Raw genomic sequence first — 15,748 nt, 5'->3', positions numbered from 1 at the left:
AAATACTGACTTCTCTGTTTGCAGGTATGACTGATAATTTATTCTAGTTTAGTATCCAACAACATATTATAAGACGCCTAGACATTTTTAAGAAGGAACAAACAGGTAGTTGGGTGGTGGTGCACCCAGTCAAGCACAGGCAGCACTATGCTGAAGGACCTGGAAGGACCAGAGTTCCAACCTCAGCTCCCCACCTGCAGGGGTGACACTTAACAAGTGGTGAAGCAGATCTGCATGTGTCTGTCTTCCTCCTTCCCCCCTCCACCTCTCCCTGCTCTCTCAATTTCTCTCAGTCCTATCAAGTAAAATGGGGGAATAATGGCTGCTAGGAGCAAGAGGCTTATCATACAGACACTGAACCCCAATGGTAACCCTGGAGGCAAAACAAGAAACAAAGGAACACAGAATGTAAGACATGTTTTGACAAAGTACAAATTTATTGATGGGTTTGATAGGAGCATATTTAGCTACAAGTGAGATATTATTATACAGTAGATAAAAGCACCAGCTTTGAAATCAGTCCAGCATAGGCATCTGTAAAGTATCTTTTACTAACTAGAAAACTGTGTACAAGGCACTCACTGATTTTATTTTCTTATTTTCTTTCTTTCTCCCTTTCTTTCTTTCCTTCTTTCTCGCTTTCTTTCTTTCATTTTTTTTTTTTTTTTTGCCTCAAGTGTTATCTCTGGTGGCTCAGTGACTGCACTATGAATCCACTGCTCCTGGAGGCCATTTTTTCCCCATTTTTATTGCCCTTGTACTTGTTCTTGTTGGATAGGAGAGAGAGAAACAGAAAGAGGAGGGGAAGACAGAGGGGGGAGAGAAATAGACACCTGCAGACCTGCTTCACCGCTTGTGAAGCGAGTCCCCTGCAGGTGGGGAGCCGGGGGCTCAAACTGGGATCCTTACGCCAGTCCTTGTGCTTTGCGCCACCTGCACTTAACCTGCTGCGCCACTGCACATGCCACCGCACAGCCCCCTCATTTTTTCCCCATCATACATAAACTAGTTTGTTGAGTTGCTAGACTAGGATAAAAAGAATGAGGTAAACAAGTATATCATAGTATATGGGAAACAGCTAATTAACTATCAGTGGTCTTAACCTATATAATAAATAGATTAATTCACATACATGCGACAAACTGCATTAATTACGTGAAAAGTGAAAATTTTGTATAATTAATGATTTAGGGTCCCGCTCACACAAGTGTTATTTGAAATTTCTGAGTACAGATCAGATAAATCAGTTTAAGGCCCTGAAATGGGGCATAGAGAGCGTAACGGTTACGCAAAGAGACCCTTATGTCTGAGGCTCCAAAATGCCAGGTTCAATACTCCAGACTGCTATGAGCCAGAGCTGAGCAGTGCTCTGGTAGAAACAAAACAAAATAAAATATAAAAATAAGATGATGAGGCGTGTGAAGAAGGGTCGCGTTCTGATGGCGTGTGAAGGTGCAGCCGCCGCGCTTTGTGGGCCCACCTTTCTGTAGGCTTTGGAGGGAAAAGGTCTGGCGAAGGATCCAGAGCTCGGGCTTGGCTCGTGAGGATTTTTCTAAGGCCCATCTCAGGAATTGGTGTTGTGAAGAAAACCTGATGTGTTCTTTCCAGATTGTTCCTAAACGGATAACTGCCCAGCTAATTTGTGGACTCAAGTCTTCAACCCTCATAGGAACCAAAATTTGCCCAACAATGGCTCGTCCAAGTTCAGACATGGCAGATTTCCAGAAGTTTTTTGCAAAAGCAAAGCACATAGTCATCATATCAGGAGCTGGTTTCAGTGCTGAAAGTGGAGTTCCAACTTTCAGAGGAGCTGGAGGTTACTGGAGAAAATGGCAAGCTCAGGACCTAGCCACTCCTCAGGCCTTCGCCGAAACCCATCCCAAGTATGGGAGTTCTACCACTACCTATGTGAGGTCATGCAGAGCTGCCAAGAGCCATTCTCTGCTTGATAGCAGATAAGCCTTTGAAACAATGAAAGCCCTCGAGATAACTTTCTATTTCCCCGCAGGTAGGCCATTTACCAGAAAACAAGTGACACACAACGTAGTTATAGTTAATAGACATAGTTTCGGCTATGTATGTTGCAAGGGACATTCCACCCTCATAATTGCTCCCCCTCCTCCTTCTCCTCCTGTACTCCCCCTTCCCCAAAGCCTTATAATACCTGTAAACACAATAAAATTTGGCAGCTTGGTCAGAATCCTGTCTTGCTGTCGTTCTTTGTGTCTCCTGTCCCTGTCATTCCAGGTCCCAGGGTTCCTAGCCCCTGTTCTCGCCCCGCTGGCCAGGGCACAGAGCAAGGACCCAAACCCTGGGCACCTTGCCATCGCTGAATGTGAGGCCTGGCTGCACAAGCAGGGCCGACAGGTCATGGTTATCACTCAGAACATTGATGAGCTGCACCACAAGGCCGGTACCAAGAATCTTCTGGAAATCCATGGTAGCTTATTTAAAACTCAATGTACCTCTTGTGGAGTTGTGACTGAAAATTACAAGAGTCCAATTTGTCCAGCTTTAGCAGGAAAAGGTGCTCCAGAACCCGAAGCTCAAGATGCCAGAATCCCAGAGGAGAAGCTTCCCAGGTGTGAAGAGGCAGGTTGTGGGGGCCTACTGCGACCTCACGTAGTCTGGTTTGGTGAAAACCTGGATCCAACCATTTTGGAAGAAGTTGACAGAGAGCTGTCTCTCTGTGATTTGTGTCTCATGGTGGGGATTTTCTCTGTGGTTTATCCTGCTGCCATGTTTGCCCCACAGGTATCTTCAAGGGGGGGGGGGGGTCCCAGTAGCTGAATTTAACATGGAAACCACTCCAGCCACCAACCGATTCAGGTTTCATTTCCAAGGGCCCTGTGGTACAACTTCCTGAAGCCCTGGCTCTTCATGAAACTGAAACTATTTCTTAATTGTCCCAGGACAAGCAGAAGTCATAGTAGGTATAAATACTGTGACACAAACAGGAAAAATAAATCTTGTGGGATGTGCATTGAATTTTTAAGGTCTAATGTCATGCTGATTCTCCAGCTGGAAATTTTAACCTGTTGATAAACGGCAGTGTCAAATATATTTAGGTGTCAGAAAGCTATAAAGTTAATGCATGTGATTTGGTTTGAACATAAGACACCTCTGATGTGTTTGATTGATTAAAGTGAGGGGAAAATTCCTATAATAATTAGGTTGTCTTAACATGTAATTATTTCAATTGTAGTTTTGTTCTGTGGGCAAAGATAGAAGTAGAGGTTTTTGGAAAAACACTGAAATTTCTGATTTTTGCACAAATTTTAGTAGAAAATAAAATCACTCTGTACAGAAAAAAAAAAAGATGAGGCGCTCAGTGGTGGCACACCTGGTTAAGTACACACACACACACACACACACACACACACACACACACACACACATTACAGTGCCCAAGGACCTATGGCCAAGCCCCTGGCCCTCACCTGAAAGGGTAAAGTTTCATAAGTTGTCTCTATCCCTCTCCTGTTCTCCTCTTTCAATTTCTCTCTGTCTCTGCTCAATAACAAAATAAAACAAAAATGATGGAATGATGCTGAATAGATGCACTTGGAACTACCGCTTGAGGTTTTTTTTTTTTTGCCTCCAGGGTTATTGCTGGGTCTTGTTGTCAGCATTACAAATCCATTGCTCCTAGAGGCCATTTTTTAGAGGGGTGGAGAGAAAGATACCTGAGTACTTGCTTCACTGCTTGTGAAGTGACCCACCTCCAAGTGGGAAACCGGCGGCTAGAACTGGGATCTTTACGTTGGTCTTTGCGCTTTGTACTAATTGTGCTTAACTAAGTAGCTACTGCCCAGTTTCCTTGTAGTTCTCATTTTTACGTTCATAAACACAAGTAGAACCTGAACTGGAGCTGATGTATTGCACCAAAGTAAAAGACTGTGGTTGGTGGTGGGGGTGGGGAGTACAGGCCCTGGAAAAAGGATGACAGAGGACCTCCTGGGGGTTGTATTGTTATGTGGAAATCTGAGAAATGTTATGCATGTACAAACTATTGTATTTCCTGTCTTTGTAAAGCATTAATCCCTCAGTAAAGAAATTAAAAAACCAACCAACCAAACAAACAAACAAACAAAACAAACCAAGAAGTCACTGAGACAGTGTCTCAGCACATAAAGCATTAGGCTCCCAAGAATGATGTCCCCAGTTCCATCCCACACATGAAAAAAAAAAAAAAAATCAGAGAGGCTGCAAAGCTGTAGCTTTTTAGACTTCATTTATGGAGACTTGACTTTTCAGATTTGATGCCCGTCTTGGGTCTTAATTCTAAAGGAAACTTGAGATGACTCTAATCTGAGGGCAGGTTACCTGTCACAAATTTATTACTTCAGCTTTTTCATTATGTATGTTTTCCAACATAATCAATGATCTCTGTTATTTCTCCTAAAAAGATCTTTCCTTTGTTTTATTCATAAGACAGAAAGAAAAAAAAATTGAATCTAAAGTGTATGGTGTCGTCAATTAAGGTGCATTATAAGACAAACAGCAAATAAAATTTGATACAGAGGATTGAAAAAGAAAGAGTGCTCAAAAGTTTTTTAAAAATATGTTATCGGGGTGTTTTTTTTAAGGAAATAAATATAGGAAAGTTATAGAATCTTCTTTAAATATTTCTGTGTAATCTGAATGTTCTACTTTGTTATGTTGATTTACTTTCCAATTGCATTTCTGACAGTTTATAAAAGGTGGTCACGGATATAAGAAACAGAAAAAGAATTAGTTTTGCAAAACTTCTGTAGATAACATAAAATCCCTGAGGGTATTTCTAATGTTTGTTTTATTTGTACAGTTTTTTGGGTTGCTTGCATGATACAGTCTGAGAAATCTGCCAACAACCATACTGATCTCATTGTGCAGTTCCCTTTGTATTATTTTGTCAGTCTTAGTCATTCTTCAAATTATGGACTCACCATATTAGAAAATTTATACATATATATATGTACATACATATATATATATATATATATATATATATATATATATATATATATGAAATATATCAGGAAAATCTAACAACCTCAAACTCAGGCTTAACAAAAAGCTTTAGAATTAAGCTACAAGTTTCACTTAAAGTCAATACTCTATATCTAATTTATTATTCAATAACAATAAAGCACTTATGATGTTGACAATTAACGTGCATTTACGTATTGCATAACCACAATTTATGAGATGAAAATTATAATAATTATGCTTTATGGATAGGAAAACTAAATTTTTCAATGTAATGTGCCCTGTGTCACACAAATTATAAATGACAATACTGAATTTTGAGCTAGTTTATCTGATTCTAGAATTTGAAAATATAAGTAACACACTAATGATTTGTTTCAATAATCCAAAGTAAGTTCTAGATGGTGAGCCCTACTTGACTAGAGAAAGAGAGAAACAGGCTGGGGTTATAGATTGACCTGTGAATATCCATGTCCAGCCGAGAAGCAATTACGCAAGCCAGACCTTCCACTTTCTGCACCACATAAAGAATTTGGTCCATACTCCCAGATGGATAAAGAATAGGGAACCTTCCAATGGAGGCGATGGGACATGGAACTCTGGTGGTGGGAACTCTGTGGAATTGTAGCCCTGTTATCTGACAATCTTGTTAATCATTATTAAATCACTAGTATATATTTTTATAAGAATGTTGTCACAAGTTTTAACTGAAGAAGTAAAACTTTTTTTTTCATTTGGGAGGATCTGGAAAATAGAAATACATTTTCCTTTAAAAATCTAAGCCAAGAGATAGCATAATAGTTATACAAAGAGACAGACACTCATGCCTGAGGCTACAAATTCCCAGGTCCAACCCCCTGCAAGATAAAGCAGAGATTAACAGTGTTTTGGTAAAAACAAACAAACAAAAAATATAAGCCAATTTTCTTAAGATATAAATCTATAGAAATTACCAACTAACATGAGAGAAATGGAATTCTGTATAGTAGCATTCTATAGGACATGGTTTCCACCTAGAGCCAGGAATGTACAATCAATCTGTGCATTTCCTCGGAGGTCACACAACTTGAATGTTTAGTGTCTTTGTTGAAGATGGAACTCCTTTCAAGTTCTATGAGAATTAAGGTTGCATTTTCCTGTAAACATTGATTCTTCTACGATCAGTGGATAGATCTGGGTTGTTACCATATTGCTTAAACTTTAGAATAAATGAGTTGGTATACAAAAAGTGATATTCATTCTAAGAATATACATGCTCATGTCCACTTATGAATCCATCACAACTGTGAACATAAGAAAAAGGGGACTTAAATAGCAAGACTGGGTCTGGACGGTAGAGCAACGGGTTAAGCACACGTGCTGCAAAGAACAGGGACAGGTTTATGGATCCAGGTTTGGGATCCTGGCTCCCCACCTGCAGGGGAGTCGCTTCACAGGCTGTGAAGTAGGTCAGCAGGTGTCTATCTCTCCCCTTCTCTGTCTTCCACTCCTTGATTTCTCTCTGTCCTATACAACAACAACAACAGCAACAATAGCAATAATAAGAACAATAATGATAAACAACAAGGGCAACAAAAAAAAGTGAAAAAATAGCCTTCAGGAGCAGTGGGTTGCAGGCACCAAGCCCCAGCAATAACCCTGGAGGGAAAAAAAAGCAAGACAAAAAAAAAAAAAAAAGAGAAGAGAACAGAAGCACAGGCTGAAGTTTTGACTGGGCAGAGTATAGTAAAGTACATCAAAGAACTCAGAATTTGGGGAGACAGTGGAGCAGGCCACGTACAGAATGATGAAAAGAGATTTGGGTTGGTGATGGGAATGGTAGATGTGCTCCTATAACAGGGAAATGCTGCAAGTGTTTCTCTTTCTCTCTCCATCTCTCCATCTCCTCTCTTGATTCCCGGGTGTCTCTATTAAATAAATAAATAATGAAAATTATAAACATTGGGAGCTGGGTGGTAGCACAGCGAGTTAAGCGCACATCATGCAAGTGCAAGGACTGCCATAAGGATCCCAGTTCGAGCCCCTTGTTCCCCACCTGCAGGGGAGTCACTTCACAAGCAATGAAGCAGGTCTGCAGGAGTCTGTCTTTCTCCCCCCCTCTCAGTTTTCCCCTCCTCTCTCCATTTCTCTCTGTCCTATTCAACAACGATGACATCAATAACAACTACAACAATAAACAACAAGGGCAACAAAAGGGAATAAATAAATATTTTAAAATATGGTAAAAAAGAAAATAATAAACATTAAAATATAAATAAAAAACAAAGAAAGAAGAAGAACATTTCACAATACCTACTAGTGTGAATACCTTACACCTGATTTTTTTCCTCCATTTCCTATACTAAGGACCATACCTCATGGTTCAAATGAAATCCTGCTCTCTTCCGACACATCTAAAAGTGTTAAAATATTAGTTAATAAGAAAGAGAATATGACTATTGACTACTGACTCTGTTTGAAATGTTTTGAATTTTGTGAGCATGGGAACAAATTTAAAATTAGTTTGCTAGTGTGCAAGAGACATTTTCAAACATAGACTAGTGGAATTATTAATTTTCTCCATTACATCAGCGTTGTGTTTAAACTTGGCAAAAAGAACTTTAGTTCATATAAATCACTAGTTAATTAATAGGAGAGGGGGAAAATTAATTGTATGTCTCGAAGTTTTTTAAAACACAAACTGAATCTTCTCAATATATAGGCTGTGTAATTGATATGCAGACTCTCTCAAAAGCCTAGACCAAGTAGATCAGAAGCAACCAATAGCACACCTATATACAAGATACTGGGTACTGTACAGCAAACCATAACAAAAGGACTTTTCAAAGTTAACCCAATTACCAAATAATGTGATGATAACATTAACTATCGATTGTCTTTTTGAACCCTAAGACAGCAGGAACCTCACATCTCCACTATAGAGCCTCTACTTCCCCCAGTCCTGGAACCCTTGGATAGGGCCCACTTTCCCGTATGCCTCTCCCAATCCATATCAAATAATATTGCATCTGCCGATCACAACTTAACCAACGCAACGATTGACACCTCAACATGCTTCAGCTTAGACTGTGTCCAGAGACTTCACGTGTGGAATGACAACCCTTCAGCTTCATTACTCGGGTGAGATCTTTCCTTTAATAGTATACTCTAATTTCATCTCAGGTGGTTCACTTTCTAACAAAGTCCCAAAACCTAGATATACACCAGTTTCTGTGAGAGAGAGCATATGTTCACACATATCCGTAAACTACTGCAAAATATATGCCTGAAAGCAGAAGTACACTAGAGTTTGCAGTGAGTACCCCCCTAACACTTCCTCTCCTCTATTCCAAGCTTTGGGTCCATGATTGCTCAATAATTTGTTTGGCTTCATATGTTAACAACTCTCTTTTCAATCACCAGGTTCCAGATGTCATCAGGATGCCAGCCAGGCTTCCCTAGACTGAAGACCCCACCAATGTGTCCTGGAGCTCCGCTTCCCTAGAGAACCACCCTACTAGGGAAAGAGAGAGGCAGACTGGGATCATGGACCGACCAGTCAACGCCCATGTTCAGCGGGGAAGCAATTACAGAAGCCAGACCTTCCACCTTCTACAACCCACAATGACCCTGGGTCCATGCTCCCAGAGGGATAGAGAATGGGAAAGCTATCAGGGGAGGGGGTGGGATATGGAGATTGGGCGGTGGGAATTGTGTGGAATTGTACCCCTCCTACCCTATGGTTTTGTTAATTAATCCTTTCTTAAATAAAAAAATAAAAGAAAAAAGAGAAAAAAGAAAAACTAACAGAACCAAACTGGTTTCATTTTTAGGGTAGCACTATTCTTGTGTTTCCTGAATCAATAATTCATAAATAAATTAATTATAATTTAAATAAATATAATAAATAAACAATATTATAATAAATAATCAATAAATAAATAATACTGTATTGCTTTATGAATAAATAATTTTGAAGAGATTAAGTTATTTTGTCAGGAAACAATACAGAGGGGGACAAAGGAGTTAAAATGTGTGCATCCAAAAAGATCTATACAAACCTGTGTTTATTACAGTGCTATCAATAATGGCCCAAACTTGGAAAGAATCCAAATTTTTGACAGATGAATAATTGAGAAAGTTGTGTGGGTATGCAAATACATTCAAATAACACTCAGCTATGAGAAATGAAATTTTCTCCTTTACTACAGCTTGGCTGGAAATCAAAGGAACAATGTTAAGTGAAATAAGCTGGAAGGAAAAGGACAGATAACAGATGATCACACTCAAGGAGGGGCTTAAATGAGGAAAGGAAAAAATGAGGGTAACACTTGCTAGAGATGGTTTGTTGTAGCAGATTCAAAGACTATAGAAGAAAGAAGGCAGGCAGGGCTGAAAAAGTGAGTTAAGTCCAGTGTCCTGTGGTGAAAAAAACTGGATAACTTGTTTTTCTTCTTCTTCTAGCGTTTGCCCTTCTTCTGTAGCCAGTCAACAGGTCAGGTTGAAAGCTATCAGGAGCTGCTTGTTGCTGGCTTTGAAAGTGACTGGGATCCATGTGGATTCAGTCGGCTAGGAAGGATCGTCAGTTTCCCCAATGAATGGGTACTCACGGGATGCACCACGAGAAGGTCGATCCAATGCATCCCTGGATAAATTGTTGAAGGGCACATTATCTTGACATTAATTATGAGAGATTTGTAATTGTACACTTTGTAAGTCAATATTTCACTATAAAATCATCAATTAAAAAGTTATGCAGTTCTATAAATAAGACTGTACATGATCAACAATTTGTTTGGCTTTGTATGTTAACTCTGTTTTCAGCCACCAGATTCCCGATGCCAGCAGGATGCCAACCAGACTTCCCTGGACAGACAACTCCACCAATGTGTCCTGGAGCTCCGCTTCCCCAGAGACCCACCCTACTAGGGAAAGAGTGAGGCAGACTGGGAGTATGGATCAACCTGTCAACGCCCATGTTCAGTGGGGAAGCAATTACAGAAGCCAGACCTTCCACCTTCTGTATCTCATAATGATCCTGGGTCCATACTCCTAGAGGGTTAAAGAATAGGAAAGCCATCAGGGGAAGGAGTTGGGATACAGAGTTCTGGTGGTGGGAGTTGTGTGGAGTTGTACCCCTCTTATCCTATGGTTTGTCAATGCTTCTTTTTTATAAATAAATAAATAAATAAAATATGACTGTATGCTTATATAAGCCTTTCCCTCATTGGAATTTTTTCTACATATCATTTCTGACAAAACTGTTTTCATTTATTTCAGTACATTTATAATTTTTTATTAGTGATTTGATATTGATTCACAAAAGTTACCTTATAACAGGGTTACAATTCCACAATGTTCCCACCACCAGAGTTCTGTGCTCCCATTCTCTCCACTGAAAACTGCAGTGGTCTCCAAACGTCAGATATGGATTAAATATTATTTCTATAATTATATGTTTATCTATATTTCTGTCAATTATTTTTCATATGGTCCTGCCTTCTCTTCCTTTCTAAGTCACACCTGCTACTTCTGAGCGTCCTCCCTCACTGCCCCAGCTCCCTTCTTTCTCCAAATCCTAATGAAATTGAAGTTCAGAGCCTACTGATCATCTTCCCCCCTAACATTTACCCCTATGGGAGTATGGATCAAAATTTTTTATGGTGTGCTGAAGGTGGAAGGTCTGGCTTCTATAAGTGCTTCTCCACTGGACATGGACATTAGAAGGCTGATCCATACCCCACAGAAAATCATAACTTTTACTTACATTTTATTATAAAGTGAGTATTTCCTAAACCAGGTCTCGGGGATAACTACAAAAAAGACAAAAGTGCATTAGAACATAATAAATAATGGGGTGGTTGCCTGATATCCCTCTTCTACACACACACAAAAAATAGTAATCCAAATATATATGATCACTTAAACTATTTCAGTAAACTGGCAGTTGAAGTGGTGGTAATATTATTTCATATAAAGTTGCATTTTTAATCTATGTAAATACAAGAATGTGGATGCCAATTTCCATCCCAAAGTGTCAGAAATTGGGATATGATGCTCTGTTTGCTTTGTATGTTGAAAGAATACTTAATGCGTGATAGAAATGTGAAATTTCTATCACTATTTCAAGACAGAAGAAAACAAATAGGAGGATCATGCAAAATACAAAATAGTCTTTGTGTTCATCTTTATCTACATAGACATAGAGTAATGAATAAAACATGATGATTTCTATTTCTTAATTTGAACAGAAAGGGAAGACTTTACTAATAAAACAGGATACTCAGAGATGCATTTCCCAAATATCAGTGCTTTAATTATTCATTCTCCCATGCAATAAATATTTACTGAGTGCCTCCTGTATGAATGTCTCAGGCTCTGTAGGATGAAAGACACACAGGCAAAAGAAAATTTTGTTTTCACTGGATTCTCGGTGAGAATCAGACAGCACTATTTTCGATTGAAAATGAGACGAATATATAGTACAGATAAGAAGAAGAGTTTTAAGAAAACATAGCTACATATAGAAATATATATATATATAAAGTATGCTGCCGAAACAACAATAAAGCGAAATAAAATTAAAGCGCCCTTGGCAAAGAAATGTGCAGATATGTATATGCATATGTGAGTATATAGAGAAAAATATCATAATATAGCAACAGCTAGATAGTACTTTTATATAAATTAGTTTACATAAATTATTTCATTCTGTTTGCTACCCTGACCTAAGAAAAATCAATTTTACTGCAAACATTAATGAAATTACCCTTTACAACTCCAACATATCTAGATATTTTGTTTATGTTTTCTTATTAGTGAACATGACTGCATGAACTGCACAGAATAACATTTTTATATCATTGGGATAAAATTATAGGAAGATCATATTTATCAAGAAAAAAACAAATCCCTTAATAATTCTCTAGGGATATATGTTAGGAAGATATTTTAATCAGTTTTGAAACAGCAGTTCCCACGTGGTGGAATGTAGTATCTTAATATACTAAACATCTGACTGAGTTTCAATAGCCATAACTGGGTATGAAGGAAGGAAATATAAAGTTTTTGAATGTGTGTGTTTATCTCTTTCCAGTTACAATTTTTACCATGGATGCAATTGAATGAATTAGTCCATGATGGTCTGAATTTCCAGTAACAAACAAATACGTTCTGTGGCTTCTTCACACCTGCAGATCTGTATAGGCAGTTGAAAGTTAGAAACAAATGCCTATTGTTAAAGCAATTAATGTGGAAATTAAATTGAACTCAAAGTATGCAGGACATAGATTTTTATGACAAATGATAATATTCATGTGAACATCATATTCCTAAATTATGCAATAAATTATCTTTGCCTTATATTAAAATACTTGGAAGACTGCAACCACTTTTGGTAGAAATATGTCAGGAACAGTCTCCTAGAAACAATATCTTAAATGAAACTTATGCCAATACTGTCAATAAAGGTAACTATGAGAGTACATGAATAGGAAATCACTAATCTGGTTGGTTGGTTGATTGCCTTTTCTCCTATTTAAATTAGCACAGATGCAGAGTTCTGAATTGCTCATATTATGAAAGCAATTTTAAATATCATAATTAACCCTCTTAAAATATTATCTACTTATTTTTATCCTTAAAAATCTCCACATCTGGGGAGTCAGGTGGTAGCTCAGCGGGTTAAGCGCAGGTACAAAGTGCAAGGACAGGCATAAGGATTCCGGTTCCAGTCCCCCGGCTCCCCATCTGCAGAGGCGTCACTTCACAGGCGGTGAAGCAGGTCTGCATGTGTCTGTCTTTCTCTCCCCCTCTCTGTCTTCCCCTCCTCTCTCCATTTCTCTCTGTCCTATCCAACAACGATGACATCAATAACAGTAATAACTACAACAGAAAATAACAAGGTCAACAAAAGGGAATAAAAAAAAAATCATATCCGAGAACCATTCTCTTGTTTTTACTTACTTCCTTGCAAATAAAATATTTTGTTTAGTTTACACATATTTATTCCAAAGGTATAGTGTTACTTTGAATATGTGTATTTTTTAATTTATATGAGTGACTTTAGTTATATGATTTACTCCTTTGTCTTATTTTTATATTAAAAACTATATTTATAACATTCTTCCAATTGTCTGGGCCTACATTTTGTCTATAGTCCCAACTGCTGCATGGTCTCTGTAGATCCTCATGGTCTCTGTAGATCCTCATGGTCTCTGTAGATCCTCATGGTCTCTGTAGATCCTCATGGTCTCTGTAGATCCAACTTACTTATCTATAGTTCCATTGAACGGCATCAAAACTATTTCAAAACCTCACTACCATAAATGAAACTTAAATTACTTTGCAATGTTATTCTCATTTACCTATTTATCATCATAATTATTTTCTAGATAGAGACAAAGAGAGAGAGAGAGAGAGAGAGAGAGAGAGAGAAAGAGAGAGTCAAGAGATTACAGCACAAAAGCTTCCGTTAACCTGACGGAGGTTGGGCTCAAACCTGGTACCTATCCCATGACCTAATTTGCTGGCCCTGTCCTGGTTTCTAGCAGTAGAAATAGATGACATTAAGATAGGTAGTTTTCCTGATCACTTACATAAAAAAATAGAGCTCTGAAATTCTTAGAGTTAATGTAATTCTTTTTTTCTTTTTAAATTCTTTAATCTTTATTTTTTTATTGGATAGAGACAGCCAGAAATTGAGAGGGGAGGGGGAGATGGAAGGGGGAGAGACAGAGAGACACCTGCAGCCCAGCTCCACCACTCGTGAAGCTTTCTCCTTGCAGGTGGGGGCCAGGGGCTTGAACGTGCGTCTTTGCGAACTGTGATGTGTGCGCTCAACCAGGTGCACCACCACCTGGCGCCGAGTTAATGTAATTCTTTTTTTTTTCCTTTTTCTTTTTTATTGTTGTAATTATTGTTTTTATTGATGTCTTCTTTGTTGGATAGGACAGAGAGAAATAGAGAGAGGAAGGGAAGGCAGAGTGGGGGAGAGGATACACACCTGCAGACCTGCTTCACTGCCTATGAACCGACTTCCCTATAAGTGGGGAGGCCAGGGCTGGAACCTGGATCCTTAAGCAGGTTCTTGTGCTTTGAGCCACCTGCACTTAACCCGCTGCGCTACTGACCGAATCCTGTTAATGTAATTCTTAAAGTAAATGTATATAGTAAATATCTGAAGACATATCTAATAAAATAATACAAAATTTTTACTTAACAATAAAAACATAATATTGCTCATAATATATCATTATTTTTGTTTTCCCCTTGAAAAGCAAAAGTGTTCTTACTGAGGAAACTTGAATGGGCTGTAAAATAGGGCATTCTGAGGTGTGGTGCTAGGAAAGTAAGTTGAGATAAAACTTTAGGAGAACATTTTGCTGATATTGGATTATTTAAAATGTTCATAATATTTTACCCAGAATTTGTACTTCTGGGGAATTAAAAAATTTAAAATCAGGGTGATTGGCGGATGATACCTAGCAGAGTATACATATCACTGTGTATGAGGATGGGATGAAAAAAACAGAAGAAAAACAAAGATTTTGGGGAGAAGAACATACAAAATGTATACAAGGATACACATCGCAAATAAGACTAGCAGTCATCTAAATAACATAAAGTAATTAAGTCAAATTCTTTATTTCAACTTCAATTTTTTTCTAATTGAAAAAATGGCTGGAAATCTGGAGTACAATGGTAGAGGTAGTTGTTAGTTGCCTAATAGGTGGTGGTTAAGGGGTATAGACACATACCATGGAGAGACAAGAAGTTGTAGATGTATCAAATAATATCTCATAAATAACAACACCCTTCAACAAAGTGAATAGTAAAAAGAATTGAGTGAATACGTTTTCATACAAATCACACTGGGCATTATGGATCTATCAATTTATTGGGACAGTAATTTCAAAATTTTATTATATAGTGATGAATATATATGATTTAGGCTGTCTTTATGTCATATACTATGCAACTATTTAATGATACAAATATGAATCTTTAATATGAAATCATCACACTAAATTACTACTTCATAAATAGCAGGTTAAAAACACATGTAATATGGTTGCTTCTGCAGATCTATGTATTCACATGTAAATAATACCTGGGATTTCTAATTATAAGAATTTAACATTATTGTATTTAGCAAGAAAATGTTCACTTTACCCTCATTACTTTTTTTAAAACTATTTCTAGAAGGGTATTTACTTCAAGTCTTTTATCTCATTTTAGGGGAGAAGAAGGATTAAATCAACATACCTTTGTTTTACCTAACCTTTTTTAATTTACTTTTTTATTTAATTTCTTTTTTTTATTATTTATTCATTATTTTTATTTAAGAAAGTATAAATTAACAAATCCATAGGGTAGGAGGGGTACAACTTCACACAATTCCTGCCACCCAATCTCCATACCCCACCCACTCCCCTGATAGCTTTCCCATTCTCTCTCCCTCTGGGAGCATGGACCCAGGGTAGTTGTGGGTTGCAGAAGGTGGAAGGTCTGGCTTCTGTAATTGCTTCTCTGCTGAACATGGGCGTTGACTGGTCGGTCCATACTCCCAGTCAGCCTCTCTCTTTCCCTAGTAGGGTGGGTCTCTGGGGAAGCGAAGCTCCAGGACACATCGGTGGGGTCTTCAGTCCAGAGAATCCTGGCCGGCATCCTGATGACATCTGGCACCTGGTGACTGAAAAGAGAATTAATATACAAACCCAAACAAATTGTTGACCAATCATGGACCCAATGCTTGGAATAGTGGAGAGGAAGTGTTAGGGGGGTACTCACTGCAAAC

The 15,748-nt window shown here is 38.2% G+C and overlaps 1 pseudogene; it reads left to right on the top strand.

Annotated features, from left to right (window-relative positions):
- The first annotated feature begins 1,420 nt into the window (after nucleotides 1-1,420).
- Nucleotides 1,421-15,748, top strand: part of LOC103109723 (NAD-dependent protein deacylase sirtuin-5, mitochondrial-like) — a 389,367-nt pseudogene continuing 375,039 nt past the window's right edge.

Source organism: Erinaceus europaeus, chromosome 11, assembly GCF_950295315.1.
Source record: "Erinaceus europaeus chromosome 11, mEriEur2.1, whole genome shotgun sequence".
In the NCBI taxonomy this organism is placed as follows: domain Eukaryota; kingdom Metazoa; phylum Chordata; class Mammalia; order Eulipotyphla; family Erinaceidae; genus Erinaceus; species Erinaceus europaeus.
Note: the sequence above shows the minus strand (reverse complement) of the source record. Positions and strands in the feature narration are given on the sequence as shown.